At 41.6% G+C, this 16337-nt stretch overlaps 1 protein-coding gene across 29 annotated transcripts in view; it reads right to left on the bottom strand.

The window, feature by feature from the left end:
- Positions 1 to 16337, bottom strand: part of LOC129659044 (uncharacterized) — a 464676-nt gene that overhangs the window by 430186 nt on the left and 18153 nt on the right. The window contains exon 2 of one of the 29 annotated variants that reach the window (XM_055590076.1): positions 2908 to 3036. The exons of the other annotated variants lie outside the window; for them this stretch is intronic. The gene's annotated coding sequence lies outside the window, so the exon portion shown is untranslated. The remainder of the gene's footprint in view (positions 1 to 2907; positions 3037 to 16337) is intronic. 29 annotated transcript variants of the gene reach the window in all.

Raw genomic sequence — 16337 nt, 5'->3', positions numbered from 1 at the left:
AAGTCATTGTAAAACAGTGCACATACCATCCTCCCAGTCAGTGACAGTAAGGAGAAAATATAGGATCAGCTTAAAAAAAAAAAAAAAAACACCTCGCTAAGGGTATTTTATTGATGTACATTCATTTGCTAAAGACCTCTTAATTCTTCTGGGTCCCTGAAACTGTCAGAAATTCTACAAGTGTGAAGAGTGTTGTATAAGCAAAATGAATGTCTTCATCGCTGAGTGTGATGTTTTAGGCTTTATATATGCCTATATTAGCAGGATTTTTTAAAATGAAAACGTAAATCTGTTACCATTTACATTCTTCAGCCCACCTGGCCTTAAGTCATTATTTTAGTCCTGCATTTATCTTGGGGTTGTAAAGCAAGCATTCTCATCCATGCATGAATTCCACGTTGCAATTTATCCAGACTAACTACCACCTAAGATTTGAATGTAATGATCTAGTCAATTAAATAAACACTGAAAAACAAACAGAGCACTGTTTGCTTTCAGATTTCTCACAATCTGACCCTTTGAATAAGAATGATACATGGGTGTGTGTGTGGGTGTGTATGTGGGTGTGGGTGTGTGTGTGTTTGAGACAGAGAGAGAAAAGGGGGAGATTAAAAGCACATCCCTGCATCTCTTTGGTAAATGTAAGACATCCTTTCTACTAGAAATAGTCCTTTTGTTTCCAAACACTTGAGGCTAGTTGCTGGTTTGCTAGAGAGGTCCAGGGCATTATTTTCTGCCACACTGAGGCTGAGCATCATTGTCCCAACGTTCTCTCAGAGCCACCACCCATCTCTGCAAAAGCAAATCTCCCTAATCAGAGGTGGTGGAGAGAAAAGAACCCCAAACTAGAAATCAGGACACCCAGGGGCCAGAAGCATAAATGCTATTAATTAGTTTGTGGCCAAGGGCAACTCACTTAACCCCCTCAAGGCCTTGGAATCCTCTATTAAATACAGGAAACTGGAATAATCATTAGTTAAGGAAGATTACAATTGTCCACTTCTTTGGTTTGGTCGTGTGAACAGGAACTAAGGCCCTCCTATGTTCTCTAAACGAGACCATAACTGAGCCACTGCTGCCTTTGAGCTCTGAACGGCACCGGCTGGCTTAAGGTGGAATCAAAAACATCTCCGAATTCACGTGGAAGTGGGCAATGTCAAGGGCATCCTACTAAGCATGTTGAATTTGATGTGCTGGTGAGGATCTAAAACAAGGTGCCCTTGAGTAGTTGGTGACAACAGCTTTAGGTAACAGAAGAGGAATGGAAGCCAGGCTACAGGGAACAAGTCAAGTTATGGGAGTGGATAAGAGTGAACCTGAAGAGTGAAAATGGAAAACACATGCATACGCACACACATACACACTGATTAAAAATACGAAGAAATAAGAGAAAGAGAGGCAATCAGTGGTAAAGAATCCACCTGCTGATACAGGAGACAATGGTTATGATTGACCCCTGGGTCATAAAGATCTCCTGGAGAAGGAAGTGGTAATCTACTCCAGTATTCTTGCCTGGGAAATCCCATGGACAGAGGAGCCTGGTGGGCTACAGTCCATGGGATCACAAGAGTCAGACACCAATTAGCGACTAAACAATAGACAGGCAACAGTCTGGGTTCTTTGGGCATGGGCTGAGCTTAATCCTTCTTTCTGAACTGTACATCCCCTCCTCAATTTGTACTCTACCACAGAAAGCCACAACCAAGCAAATCAAGTGTGAACTAACACAGTGTATCACAGTGTATGCCACAAAAAGTCAGCACCTAAAATGGCCTGTCCACATAGTGGGGTTTGTGTGAAAGCATTCATTCATTCAACAGATATTCACTGAGTACCTACTGTATGGCAAGTACTTTTAAATACAAGAGACACGAGTGAGCAAAATTCTGCTTCTTAGCATATACCTTGTGGTAGAGAGAATGAGACCAGCAATAAAATAAACCGGCTCTGTGTTCTGTGAGAAAAATGAGAGAGGTTTTACAAACAGAGAGGGGGCTGATCTAAGTAGTTTGGTCAGGCCTTCACTTGTCTGGGGCCCCAAGGGGAAACTGATGGTCTATCATATCAGCTGCTGGGGTCACTGACATGCACCTTGCTTAGCTGCTCACATTCATGCTCACTGGCTATGAAGACAGCTGTCCCCAAGAATCCACATTGCTCAGAACCAAATCAGTAGCAAATATATCCACTGAGCAGAAGAAGAGTTCAAAAGGGGTTATACGGTAGCCTAGTATGTAACAGATGAAAGCTTCCAGCCTCCCAGCCTTCATGCTGGTTTGTTGATGAGTTTTTAATTTCTTCCTCATGGCCTCTTGGATGCAATACCAAGTAAGGGAAAAATCTAGGAGGCATTCATTTGACCCCTAAAAACATGGAAATTTCTGCTCTTCCTTGACACAGATAAGAAAGGAATCTGATCAAATGATATCTGTATACTTCTTTAAAACACATATCCTCCTCTATAAAGGAGAGCTTTTTATTTCATGATAGATAACTTTGTCATTGTTCTGGGATTCCTATTTGATAATTCAAATCTTAAACTTAGGCCACTGGATTAAACCTATAATTAAGCATGAAAATATATACACACTTGTGTGTGAGCATGACACTCTAATACAGCATAAGATGAAGAGTAAACATTCTATTAATGGACAGAAAGATTAAATGTCTAAAAGATGTTTATCTCGGCCATTCTGAAATGACCTTATCATCTCCTTAAGACTTCTATTAAAGTGTACCTGTTACCCTGTCAAAGACTTGACGCCTGGAATAAATGCATTCTGAGGCAAAGGAGAAAGGCTGGTCCAATGCTGGGAGGCATTCTTAAGAAAGCACAGATCCAGCTGGTCAGTATAGAGAGGAAGTCATGAGCTGGCACACCCATCACAGTGAGAGGCTACTGAGTACCTTGGAGAGAGGACACCACTGGGAGGCATGGAAGACTCTAAGAGAAACACGGACATCTGGGAAGTCAGAGTTGTCAAGAGACCTTAAAATTCAGCAAGCTGAGACTCCTCCCTGTAGAGAACTTGGCCTCTGGAAGAAAAAGGCGGACAACATAAAAACTTAAAGTTGGAAGACCTTTGAGACTGGGCACAACCCTAAACATCAGTGTTTCCTACACTCATCTGGGCCTAAGAGTCCTCAGAGGTGCTTGTGAAAAATACAAACTCATAGTCCCTTCTCTTCCCCACCACCAGCAATTCTGATTCATCACATCTTGAGTTATCCTCAGAAAGTTCTATTTTTAAAAAGGGATTTGTATTATCTAGGGAATGTGAGAAAGATTCCTCTTGATGATGCATGAAGCTTGTCTATTAGATTCTTTATTCATCATGTGGCTCTGCATGAACTCACATGTGCCAAGACTTATCATTCTTTAGTTAATAAATTCACTCAGTCAGTTCAGTTCAGTCACTCAGTAGTGTCTGACTCTTTGTGAACCCATGGACGGCAGCAGGCCAAGGTTCTCTGTCCATCACCAACTCCCAAAGGTTGCTCAAACTCATGTCCATCAAGTCAGTGATGCCATCCAACCATCTCATCCTCTGTCGTCCCCTTCCCCTCCTGCCTTCAATCTTTCAAAACATCAGGTTCTTTTCCAATGAGTCAGTTCTTCACGTTAGGTGGCCAAACTATTGGAGTTTCAGCTTCAGCACCAGTCCTTCCAACGAATATTCAGGACTGATTTCCTTTAGGATTGCCTGGTTGGATCACCCTGCAGTCCAAAGGACTCTCAAGAGTCTTCTCCAACACCACAGTTAAAAAACATCAATTCTTTGGCACTCAGTTTTCTTTATAGTCCAACTCTCACATCCATACATGACTACTGGAAAAACCATAGCTTTGATTAGATGGACCTTTGCTGGCAAAGTAATGTCTCTGCTTTTTAATATGCTGTCTAGGTTGGTCATAACTTTTCTTCCAAGGAGCAAGTGTCTTTCAATTTCATTGCTGCAGTCACCATCTGCAGTGATTTTGGAGCCCAAGAAAATAAAGTCTGACACTGTTTCCATCTATTTGCCATGAAGTGATGGGACCAGATGCCATGATCTTAGTTTTTTTTAAATGTTGAGTTTTAAGCCAGCTCTTCCAATTTCCTCTTTCACTTTCATCAAGAGGCTCTTTAGTTCTTCTTGACTTTCTGCCATAAGGGTGGTGTCATCTGCATATCTGAGGTTATTGATATTTCTCCCAGCAATCCTGATTCCAGCTTGTGCTTCTTCCAGCCCAGCATTTCTCATGATGTACTCTGCATGCATATAAGTTAAATAAGCAGAGTGACAATACACAGCCTTGACATACTCCTTTCCCGATTTGGAACCAGTCTGTTGTTCCATGTCCAGCTCTAACTTTTGTTTCTTGACCTGCATACAGATTTCTCAGGAGGCAGGTCAAGTGGTCTGATATTCCCATCTCTTGAAGAATTTTCCAGAGTTTGTTGTGACCCACACAGTCAAAGGCTTTGGCATACTCAATAAAGCAGAAGTAGATGTTTTTCTGGAACTCTCTTGCTTTTTCGATGATCCAGCGGATGTTGGCAATTTAATCTCTGGTTCCTCTGCCTTTTCTAAAACCAGCTTGAACATCAGGAAGTTCACGGTTCACATATTGCTGAAGCCTGGCTTGGAGAATTTTGAGCATTACTTTACTAACGTGTGAGATGAGTGCAATTGTGCAGTAGTTTGAGCATTCTTTGGCATTGACTCTCTTTGAGTTTGGAACGAAAACTGACCTTTTCCAGTCCTGTGGCCACTGCTGAATTTTTCCAAATTTGCTGGCATATTGAGTGCAGCACTTTCACAGCATTATCTTTTAGGATTTGAAATAGCTCAACTGGAATTCCAACACCTCCACTAGCTTTGATCATACTGATGCTTCCTAAGGCCCACTTGACTTCACATTCCAGGATGTCTGGCTCTAGATGAGTGAACACCATCATGCTCATTTGGGTCATGAAGCTCTTTTTTGTACAGTTCTTCTGTGTATTCATGCCACCTCTTCTTAATATCTTCTGCTTTGTTAAGTCTACACCATTTCTGTCCTTTATTGTGCCCATATTTGCATGAAATGTTCCCTTGGTATCACTAATTTTCTTGAAGAGATCTCTTGTGTTTCTCATTCTATTGTTTTCCTCTATTTCTTTGCATTGGTCACTGAAGAAGGCTTTCTTATCTCTCTGCGCCATTCTTTGGAATAAATTCACTCCTTCTTTTCAAATGCACTGCTCAGCATGTGAGTCACATCAGGGACAACATGTGAGGCTATCAATACGGTTAGGATGTAATCCCTGCCCCCAACGGTCTGGCCTCAGGAGAAGCTCTAACACGTCCATGGTGCTACAACAATGGATCATAAACAAAATACCCAAAGTCTGCGTTACTGAGAACAGGAGGCTCACACTGCCCTTTCCTTGATGCTTCTACATTGGGAGGTGCTTTTTGATAGTTCTAAAGTCACATGCTAGTTCTAAAGTCACAGACCTCATTAATTAGAGTCAAGACTTCTGGTCTTAATGCCATATATTTCTACTACACAGCTATTTTCCCACTTTAAAAAGTTACCTAGAGTTTAAGTTCTTATGCAATCCTAATAGCTCCAAATAACAGAACTACTAATACAACCCACACCATGACACTTCATTTTGTACCTGACACAAATCATTTCTTTCCACAGCAATAAAGATTCACAGGTAATATAGAAATGGTGTTTGTTAAATGAATCCCAAAGAGGTCATCTCTCCATGAGTCTCAATACAGTCAGAACTCTATGACCTGTAACATCTCCTATTGAGTTCCACATTATTAAAAAAAAATTAAATTACATGAGGAATATGATTCAGATGATAGCCATAATGATAATTAAAAGGAATGACAATGACACCTGTGAGAAAAGGTAGACAAAATTGGAACTGGCAACGCTAGAGTGGGAGCAGGCTAGGGAGTGATGTTATCTTTCTGGTACCCAGGGCAATACTGCATACAGAACGGTGATTGTCTGAGTCCTGTTGGTACCAATAGCAAGAGAAAAAGCAGAACGTGTCTAAGTACTCATTCCTTTCTTAGCACTAACCTTAAAGGGGAGTTGAGTGGATGCTAAGAAAAGTCACTAAATGTAAGATCTTATTATCAAACAAAGTAGGAATAATCACTCACTGTGTGCTCAGTCATGTCTGACCTTTTGTGACCCTATGGACTATAGCCAATCAGGCTCCTCTGTCCATGGAATTTTCCAGACAAGAATATTGGAGCGGGTTGTCATTTCCTCCTCCAGGGGATCTTCCTGACCCAGGGATCGAACTCAGGACTCCTGCATTGCTGTCAGGTTCATTACCATTGAACCACCTGGGAAGCCTTTAGTCATTCACTAAAGGGCTTTTGGGGGGCTTCTCTGGTGGCCCAATGGTAAAGAGTCTGCCTGCCAATGCAGGAGTCCTGAGTTCGGTCCCTGGGTCGGAAAGATCCCCTGGAGGAGGAAATGGCAACCCACTCTAGTATTATTGCCTGGAAAGTCTTTTGGAAAGAAGAGTCTGGCGGGCTACAGACAATGGAGTTGCAAAGAGTCAGACAGGACTTAGCGACTAAATAAAAACAAACAAGAAAAGAACTTTTTACTGAGATATTTTTAAAAGCTAAATGTATTTGCATCTCATCATGGGGAGGTAGGTTGTGGTGCTGTCCAGAGTCGGGGAGCCACACAGCTCTTTGAGGGAGGCTGAAGCTGTTGATTGGACACAAAGGTGATGACCAAATATCATTTAATTAAGCAAAGAAAATTCTGAGAATTCTGAGGATTTCTTCCCCAGTCCTGCCTCACCGAATGCAGTCTTTGCCTTGTTCCCTCATATCGCTGCGAATCTTTGGCAGAATAGATTGCACTGAGGTATATTGGTTTGTTGAATGCAAAATTTGTGGCCAAGATTTTGGCCAAGATAGTACATGTGGTAATAAATGGATTTTTAAATCGTATGTGTTTACAATTATAAATCAGCACTGCAGGCTCATTGATTATAAATGAAGTAAATCTAAGGAGAGAATGTATTTTTTTCTAGACTTCCTCCAAGAGGGGCCTTGGTCACTATCTCAAGGGAATGGAGAGATCATGTGTGTGAACCAGTGCTACCAAGAAGATAGAAACAGATTAAATTGATCCCTCCAACTCTGCTTGAAAACAAACTACCAGCACAGTTGCTGATTCCCTCTACAAACCCTGTGTCTATCAAACTGCTTCCTTCCTGAGAAATTGCTTACTAGCACCGACTGTCTGGGAGACAGTTAGGAAATCGTTTTTCAGGCAAAGCACTAATAGCTGAATTTAGCTTCTTCATTAGCACAGAATGTAACCGCCAGGTTTCAGAGCGCATATCATCTATCTCTATAGTATCCAAAATGACTTACTTGGAGACACAGTCTTCATGCTGTAAAATCATCTTCCTGGGAGTGCTTTAAATTTCTTCACTTTGCAGAACTTAGTGGCAAGGAGCCCAACTCTCCTTGCTGGGAAGTTTTCCTAAGTGAGGACTAAAATTAGTTGAATCACTGTTCCTCGAACTCATATGTGTTTCAGACACCTGGGGATATTGTTATAATGCAGATCTTGATACAAAAGTCCTGTGATGGGGCCTAAGAGTCTATTTCTAGCAAAATCCTGGTTGATGTCTCTACTGGTGATTCACAGAATACAGTCTTGAATGGCCAGAGTCAGATCATTTGCAAAAGCCAATTCAATTCAGCATTCAGTTAATAAGCACTTGTTCTCTGCCAAAAACTGTGTCAGGTGTGGTTCTCCGGAGTCGCATCTCTAAAAGATTGCAATATGATTGAGAAAATTAAGTTCACTTCCTGTAATGCCCTCACAAAGTTTTCAAACTTCCCCACTGACTGAAAAAAAAAAAAAAAAATCTCCTGAGGCATCTGTTTCAAGTTCAGTCCAGTCACTCAGTCATGTCTGACTCTTTGCAACCCCATGTACTGCAGCACACCAGTCCTCAGTGTCCATCACCAACTCCTGGAGTCCACTCAAACTCAAGTCCATTGAGTCGGTGATGCCATCCAACAATCTCATCCTCTGTCATCCCCTTCTCCTCTCACCTTCAATCTTTCCCGGCATCAGAGTCTTTTCCAAAGAGTCAGTTCTTCGTATCAGGTGGCCAAACTATTGGATTTCAGCTTCAGCACCAGTCCTTCCAATGAATATTCAGGACTGATTTCCTTTAGGATTAATTGGTTTGATCTCCTAGTCATCCAAGGGACTCTCGAGAGTCTTCTCCAACACCACAGATCAAAAGCATCTATTCTTCGGTGCTCAGCTTTCTTTGTAGTCCAACTCTCCCATCCATACATGACCACTGGAAAAACCATAGCTTTGACTAGACAGACCTTTGTTGACAAAGTAATGTCTCTGCTTTTTAATAAACTGTCTAGGTTGGTCATAACTTTTCTTCCAAGGAGCAAGTGTCTGAATTTCATGGCTGAAGTCACCATCTGCAGTGATTTTGGAGCCCAAAAAAATAAAGTCTGTCACTATTTCCATTGTTTCCCCATCTATTTGCCATGAAGTGATGGGACCAGATGCCATGATCTTAGTTTTCTGAATGTTGAGCTTTAAGCCAACTTTTTCACTCTCCACTTTCACCTTCATCGACAGGCTCTTTAGTTCTTCTTCACTTTCTGCCATAAGGGTGGTGTCATCTGCATATCTGAGGGTATTGATATTTCTCCCGGCAATCTTGATTCCAGCTTGTGCTTCATCCAGTCCAGCGTTTCTCATGATGTACTCTGCATATAAGTTAAATAAGCAGGGTGACAATATACAGCCTTGATATACTCCTTTCCTTTGGAACCAGTGTGTTGTTCCATGTCCAGTTCTAACTGTTGCTTCTTGACCTGCATACAGATTTCTCAGGAGGCAGGTCAGGTGGTCTGTTATTTCCATCTCTTGAAGAATTTCTGCAGTTTGTTGTGATCCACACAGTCAAAGGCTTTGGCATACTCAATAAAGCAGAAGTAGATGTTTTTCTGGAACTCTCTTGCTTTTTCCATGATCCAACGGATGTTGGCAATTTGATCTCTGGTTCCTCTGCCTTTTCTAAAACCAGCTTGAACATCTGGAAGTTCATAGTTCATGTACTGTTGAAGCCTGGCTTGGAGTATTTTGAGCATTACTTTACTACCGTGTGAGATGGGTGCAATTGTGCGGCAGTTTGAGCATTCTTTGGCATTGCCTTTCTTTCCAGTCCTGTGGCCACTGCTATTTTTCCAAATTTGCTGGCATATTGAGTGCAGCACTTTCACAGCATCATCTTTTAGGATTCGAAATAGCTCAACTGGAATTCCAACACCTCCTCTAGCTTTGTTTGTAGTGATGCTTCCTAAGGCCCACTTGACTTCACATTCCAGGATGTCTGGCTCTAGGTGAGGTAAGCACACCATCATGCTTACCTGGGTCATGAAGATCTTTTCTGTACAGTTCTTCTGTGTATTCTTGCCACCTCTTCTTAATATCTCCTGCTTCTGATAGATGCATACCATTTCTGGCCTTTATTGTGCCCATCTTTGCATGTTTACTCACTAGAATTAAGGTGAAACCTGAATACTAACATTTAGCAGTGATTGTTACCAAATGTTACAGGCACTGGACATGACTACTCCTTAACATGAATCTGATTCATCCACTTAATTGTTATAACTTAGGTGGACTTTCTTCACTCCTCTCCATCTTAATTTTCTTATCTAAAAAACGTTAGTAATTATACTACTCTTTAAGGATTGGTTTGAGGATTAAGTGAAATAATGTATACAAAACCTAAGCACAGGGCCTGACATATGGTAGGTATTCCAGTCACAGTGGCTGCACTCACCCCAAGCTTAATGGCATAAAACCAGCACCATTACACAATGCCGTGGATCCTGTGGGTCAGGAATTTAGAAGGGACACCACCGTGTCAGGGTGGTTAGACTTCTGATGGGGTATCTCAAAGCTCCAAGCATGAAGTTAAGAATAAGCTAGGCAAAAGCTGCTTCTCCTTTCCTGAGCTTGCCTCATAGGTCATGCATATCACTTCTACCACATTCCTTTAATTATGACTATAGCCCTCCCATTGTCAAGGGTAGGACAATAGGCTCCACCTCTCAATAAGAGTAGCAAATCTCATTGTAGATGAACATACAGGATAGTTATCTTTGGACAATAAAGGCTACCACAATAGGCAAACAATAATTATTTCTCTCCTTCTTGTGGACTAGAAACCTATCAAATAGTTGTCCTACTATAACATCTACAATTCTACCCATGGAGGCAAAAACTCGGTCGTGGGTCCTCCAGGGATCATTGTTTAATTGCATGTGTCTAGTTGCATCTATGTCTACCTCCTAATCTAAGAATGTCTCTGACTGCCAGCTCACAAGCACAACTAGGTCTATTCAGAGAAACCCTTACCCCTAAGTGTAGAAAGTAATCATCTCCTTGAGTCACAAGACTTTACAGATCATGACAGAACTCTTCCCAAACAAAAGGCCATTCTTCCTCATGAGTTGCACCCAAACTCCTTAATAAGGGCCCTGTCTCTGTCTGCCTCCAGTTTCTAGATTGCAACTGCAATGCAGAGTGTGGTTCAGAGTTGATATTCCATCAAGTTGCAAGAATTCAACTCCATTCTCTGTGTTCTCACACTACTTCCTGTCCTAACCAGGTTCTTTACTGAATCTAGTATATCATCACTAATCCTTCCCTCCTTATTTCCCCCAGTTGGACATTTAACAGCCTACTCTGGATATCCAGAACAATATAAAAATACAACTCCAAAAGCACCACTTTCCACTCTCCTTCTTCATGTCAAGTTCCGTTTTTAGTATGTAATTCAAAATGAAAGCACTAAGAGATCTTTTAAAGGTGAATCTCAGAATTCCTGCTCCAGTTAACTGTTTACACTCTCTGTGCAACTCAGCTGAGAATCCCCTGCATCTTGATACATTCGTTTTCTCTGGTACCACTCTTCATGTAACTGGTCAATATTGATTATTCTGAAGTCATAAGTGTGTTAGCAGCCATATCTGAGTACTGGGAATAAGAAACAAAACTGAAACAGACATTGAAGCATCTGTTTTGAAATTGCAGCCAGGATTGAGGCAGAGAAAGTAAACAACTGAGTGGGAGTCAAATGTAAGTGGTAAAAGTTAAGGTCTCAAGACCCAGTCAAGAATAAAACCTATATGTTAGGGGAGAATGCAAAATGAGTAAAACAGAGTCCTCTTTTCTAGAAAAGTTAAGTAAGATATTCATGAGGAAAATGAGTGTAAGATAACTATAACACAAGGCAGAAGGTGACATAGCTCAAGAAAGACACAACAAATCCACAGGAAAATTTAATGGAAGGAATGTCATTTTAACCAAACAAGACTCTCTGAGGAGAAAAACTCTCTAGAAAGAAATATGATGTCTGTTCTGGTCTGGTCCCTTATTGTAACTCCTCTCCTAGTATCCCCACCTCAGTTCACATGTGCTCTAGCCCCTTCTTTACCCAAATCTGAAATCCTATCAATCCTTAAAGACGCCCTTGAGACATCTCTTCCTCAGAAGGTGTTAGTTACTGGTACTTTGTGCCCCTCTCAGACTATTGTACATAAAGCTGTTACAGCACATGACACTGTATTTTATATTTTATTATATTTATTTGTATTTTATATTTCTTCTCAGGCACTGATGTCCTTAAGGGAAGAAGCTACCCTTTTCCTCCTTACACCTGTATGTTTAGTACAACACTTGATACCTTGTAACAGTGACCAAATGGATGTTGAATATAGAAATGAGAATCTAAGGCCAGGTCAGAAGTCCAGTACAAGTGAAACACATGTTAAGAAAAAATACGGTGAGATGTTACTGTTTTTCAGTGCGCATAAGTGTATATATGAGAGTACATGAACTAAACCAGGAGTCTGCAGACTTTAGCCCATAGACCAAAGTGCCCCCCTTTGTTCTCTGTACAGAAAGCTTCCCTGGGACATGGTTGCAACCATCTGTTTCTGTATCATCCATGACTGCTTTGATACCCATCCCAGAGCCAAGTAGATTTTAACAGAAAACATATGATTTGCAAAACCGAGAAGATGTACTATCTGACCCTTTATAGAAAAAGTTGGCCAACCCATGATACGTAATGTTTAGAATGATAGAGTCTAAAAATGCCATGTTATATCCTGGAGATAATTTCATTGCTTCAAAAACCCCCTTTTCCTATGAACATCCCTGCATATACACTCTTACTGCACTACTCCATACTACCTTGCTCCTGCGCAGACCCGCTTCCACACCGGCCACCTCTATTGCTGGGTCAGCCTCACAGCAGCCACTGTACAAAGAATGGAGAGCTGGCCCTCTAGGAACTTAGAATTAAGCACACGAAAAAACTGGCTAGTAGGAGCATCAGCAGTCCCTCTGCCTCCCACAGACCACACAGATTCTGAAGGAAAGAGTATATGCAACAGGGAGGCACATCCTATGGAACATGGATAAAACCATTAATGAATTTGCAGCAACAGGGGCAGATATAGAGACTACCACACTAAGTGAAGTAAGTCAGACAAAGACAAATATTATATGATATCACTTACATGTGACACCTCAAAAAATGATACAAATCAACTGATTTACAAAACGGAAATAGACGCACAGATACAGAAAACAAACTTATTGTCAAAGGGGAAAGTGGGGAATGAATTAGGAGTTTGGGATTAACAGATACACACTACTCTATTGAAAACAGATAAACAAGGACCTACTATACAGCCCAGGGAACTATATTTAGTACCTTGTAATAACCTATAATGAAAAAGAATCTGAAAAGGTATATACATATATAACTGGTATATATGTGTGTGTGTGTGTGTGTGTGTGTGTGTGTGTATCAGATCAGATCAGTCATGTCCGACTCTTTGCGACCCCATGAATCGCAGCACACCATGCCTCACTGTCCATCACCAACTCCCGGACTTCACTCACACTCACGTCCATCGAGTCAGTGATGCCATCCAGCCATCTCATCCTCTGTCGTCCCCTTCTCCTCCTGCCCCCAATACCTCCCAGGATCAGAGTCTTTTCCAATGAGTCAACTCTTCGCATCAGGTGGCCAAAGTACTGGAGTTTCAGCTTTAGCATCATTCCCTCCAAAGAAATCCCAGGGCCGATCTCCTTCAGAATGGACTGGTTGGATCTCCTTGCAGTCCAAGGGACTCTCAAGAGTCTTCTCCAACACCACAGTTGAAAAGCATCAATTCTTCGGCGCTCAGCCTTCTTCACAGTCCAACTCTCACATCCATACATGGCTACAGGAAAAACCATAGCCTTGACTAGATGAACCTTTGTTGGCAAAGTAACGTCTCTGCTTTTGAATATGCTATCTAGGTTGCTCGTAACTTTCCTTCCAAGGAGTAAGCGTCTTTTAATTTCATGGCTGCAGTCACCATCTGCAGTGATTTTGGAGCCCCCAAAAATAGAGTCTGACACTGTTTCCACTGTTTCCCTATCTATTTTCCATGAAGTGATGGGACTAGATACCATGATCTTCGTTTTCTGAATGTTGAGCTTTAAGCCAACTTTTTCACTCTCCACTTTCACTTTCATCAAGAGGCTTTTGAGTTCCTCTTCTCTTTCTGCCATAAGGGTGGTGTCATCTGCATATCTGAGGTTACTGATATTTCTCCCAGCAATCTTGATTCCAGCTTGTGCTTCTTCCAGCCCAGCGTTTCTCATGATGTACTCTGCGTAGAAGTTAAATAAACAGGGTGACAATATACAGCCTTGATGAACTCCTTTTCCTATTTGGAACCAGTCTGTTGTTCCATGTCCAGTTCTAACTGTTGCTTCCTGACCTGCATACAAATTTCTCAAGAGGTAGATCAGGTGGTCTGGTATTCCCATCTCTTTCAGAATTTTTCACAGTTTATTGTGGTCCACGCAGTCAAAGGCTTTGGCATACTCAATAAAGCAGAAATAGATGTTTTTCTGGAACTCTCTTGCTTTTTCCATGATCCAACGGATGTTGGCAATTTGATCTCTGGTTCCTCTGCCTTTTCTAAAACCAGCTTGAACATCAGGAAGTTCACGGTTCACATATTGCTGAAGCCTGGCTTGGAGAACTTTGAGCATGACTTTACTAGCGTGTGAGATGAGTGCAATTGGGCGGTAGTTTGAGCATTCTTTGGCATTGCCTTTCTTTGAGATTGGAATGAAAACTGACTTTTTCCAGTCCTGTGGCCACTGCTGAGTTTTCCAAATTTGCTGGCATATTGAGTGCAGCACTTTCACAGCATCATCTTTCAGGATTTGGAATAGCTCAACTGGAATTCCATCACCTCCACTAGCTTTGTTTGTAGTGATGCTTTCTAAAGCCCACTTGACTTCACATTCCAGGATGTCTGGCTCTAGGTCAGTGATCACACCATCATGATTATCTGGGTCGTGAAGATCATTTTTGTACAGTTCTTCTGTGTATTCTTGCCACCTCTTCTTAATATCTTCTGCTTCTGTTAGGTCCATACCATTTCTGTCCTTTATCGAGCCCGTCCTTGCATGAAATGTTCCTTTGGTATCTCTGATTTTCTTGAAGAGATCTCTAGTCTTTCCCATTCTGTTGTTTTCCTCTATTTCTTTGCATTGATCACTGAAGAAGGCTTTCTTATCTCTTCTTGCTATTCTTTGGAATTCTGCATTCAGATGTTTATATCTTTCCTTTTAGCCTTTGCTTTTCGCTTCTCTTCTTTTCACAGCTTATGTGTATATATATATATATATATATACACACACATATATATATATACACACACACACACATACATATATATAACAATCACCTTGCTGTACACCTGAAACTAAAACAGTATAAATCAACTCTATTTCAAAAAAATTCTTTTTAATTTTTAAAAAGCAAGTTTCTTGAAATTTGTAATGGGCCCTTAAAACAGGCCAAAATAATTAATGAAAGTCAAATGTGGGACTACCTATACTTTAGTCATCATTTTTTCAATTTACTTGCAGCAGCTGTGTACAAACTTGACTATCCTGAGAACTTGTGAACCAGCAGCATCCAGAGACATATCCCTTTCTTCCCCAGGCAGTGGGGCTGTTGAGCACATCAATGAATTAAATTCATCTAACAGTCCACAGTGAAAGAAAGTGAAGTCACTCAGTCCTGTCTGACTCTGCGACCCCATGGACTGCAGTCCACCAGGCTTCTCCGTCCATGGAATTTTCGATGCAAGAGTACTAGAATGGGTTGCCATTTCCTTCTCCAGAGTCCATAGGGTCTCACAGAAACAAGCATGACTGAAGGGACTTTGAGCACACACACAATGGCTTAGACGGGCTTCCCAGGTGATGCTAGTGGTAAAGAAACCCCCTGTCAATGTAGGAGACCCAGGAGACTTGGGTTTGATCCCTGGGTCGGGAAGATCCTCTGGAGAAGGGAATGGCTACGCACTCCAGTATTCTTGCCTGGAGAATTCCATGAACAGAGGAGTCTGGTGGGCTATAGTCCATGGGGTCTCAAAAGAGTCAAACACAGCTAAACAACTAACACTACATTCAATCAGCCATCAGGCCTGAGGTCTTCCAGATCCCTGACTCCCTGCACTGTCCCCACTACTGAGCTGACAGCCTTTCACATCATCTTCTCCCCTCCTCCTAGCAGAGGCTTCCACTGCTTCAGTCACTTGTGAGTACGCAGGCGTGACTTTCCCTGCATGTTTACTGTCCTTCATTGCCACACACAGAGCAGAGCAGCCAAGTCCACATCTGTTCCACTGGTCAGAATTTTATCATTTAGTTAAATGAGCAGGCAATGACACTAGTAAAGTAATTGCAATTCAGTCCGAGCCCCCCACAGTGAGATGCAGCGGTGGCGGTACACGATTAGTATTACAGGGTTCACAGTGATACAGAGTCCAAAGACTTAATTTCTTCACTTCCAGAGAAGGTTTTTTTTTTTGCTAGACTATCTGTCCCTAGTCTAAAAATAGTACCTCCCAAGATAAGGAGTTTACAGTTGTCACAGTCAATTTATCCCCAAAGAAAGTAGCTCTCTTTTATCTGCTCTGATTCTATCTTCACAGAGTGAATTCAGAGGCAATCACCAAGCATTACTTCCAGTTAGCTTCCTGTTGTGAAATCATTTTTAAGCAGATTTTTTAGTTGAAGAATGCTGATGTCCTTTACAAATAGCAAGGTATAATAGGTAAGTGTTTCTATTTCTAAGTTGCATTTGCTATGGGCTAAGTCGCTTCAGTTGTGTCCAGCTCTTTGCAACCCTATGGACTGTAGCCCACCAGGCTCCTCTGTCCATGGGG

This window comes from Bubalus kerabau, chromosome 8, assembly GCF_029407905.1.
Source record: "Bubalus kerabau isolate K-KA32 ecotype Philippines breed swamp buffalo chromosome 8, PCC_UOA_SB_1v2, whole genome shotgun sequence".
In the NCBI taxonomy this organism is placed as follows: Eukaryota; Metazoa; Chordata; class Mammalia; order Artiodactyla; family Bovidae; genus Bubalus; species Bubalus kerabau.
The sequence above is the reverse complement of the archived record's forward strand: the minus strand, read 5'-3'. Positions and strand labels throughout refer to the sequence as shown.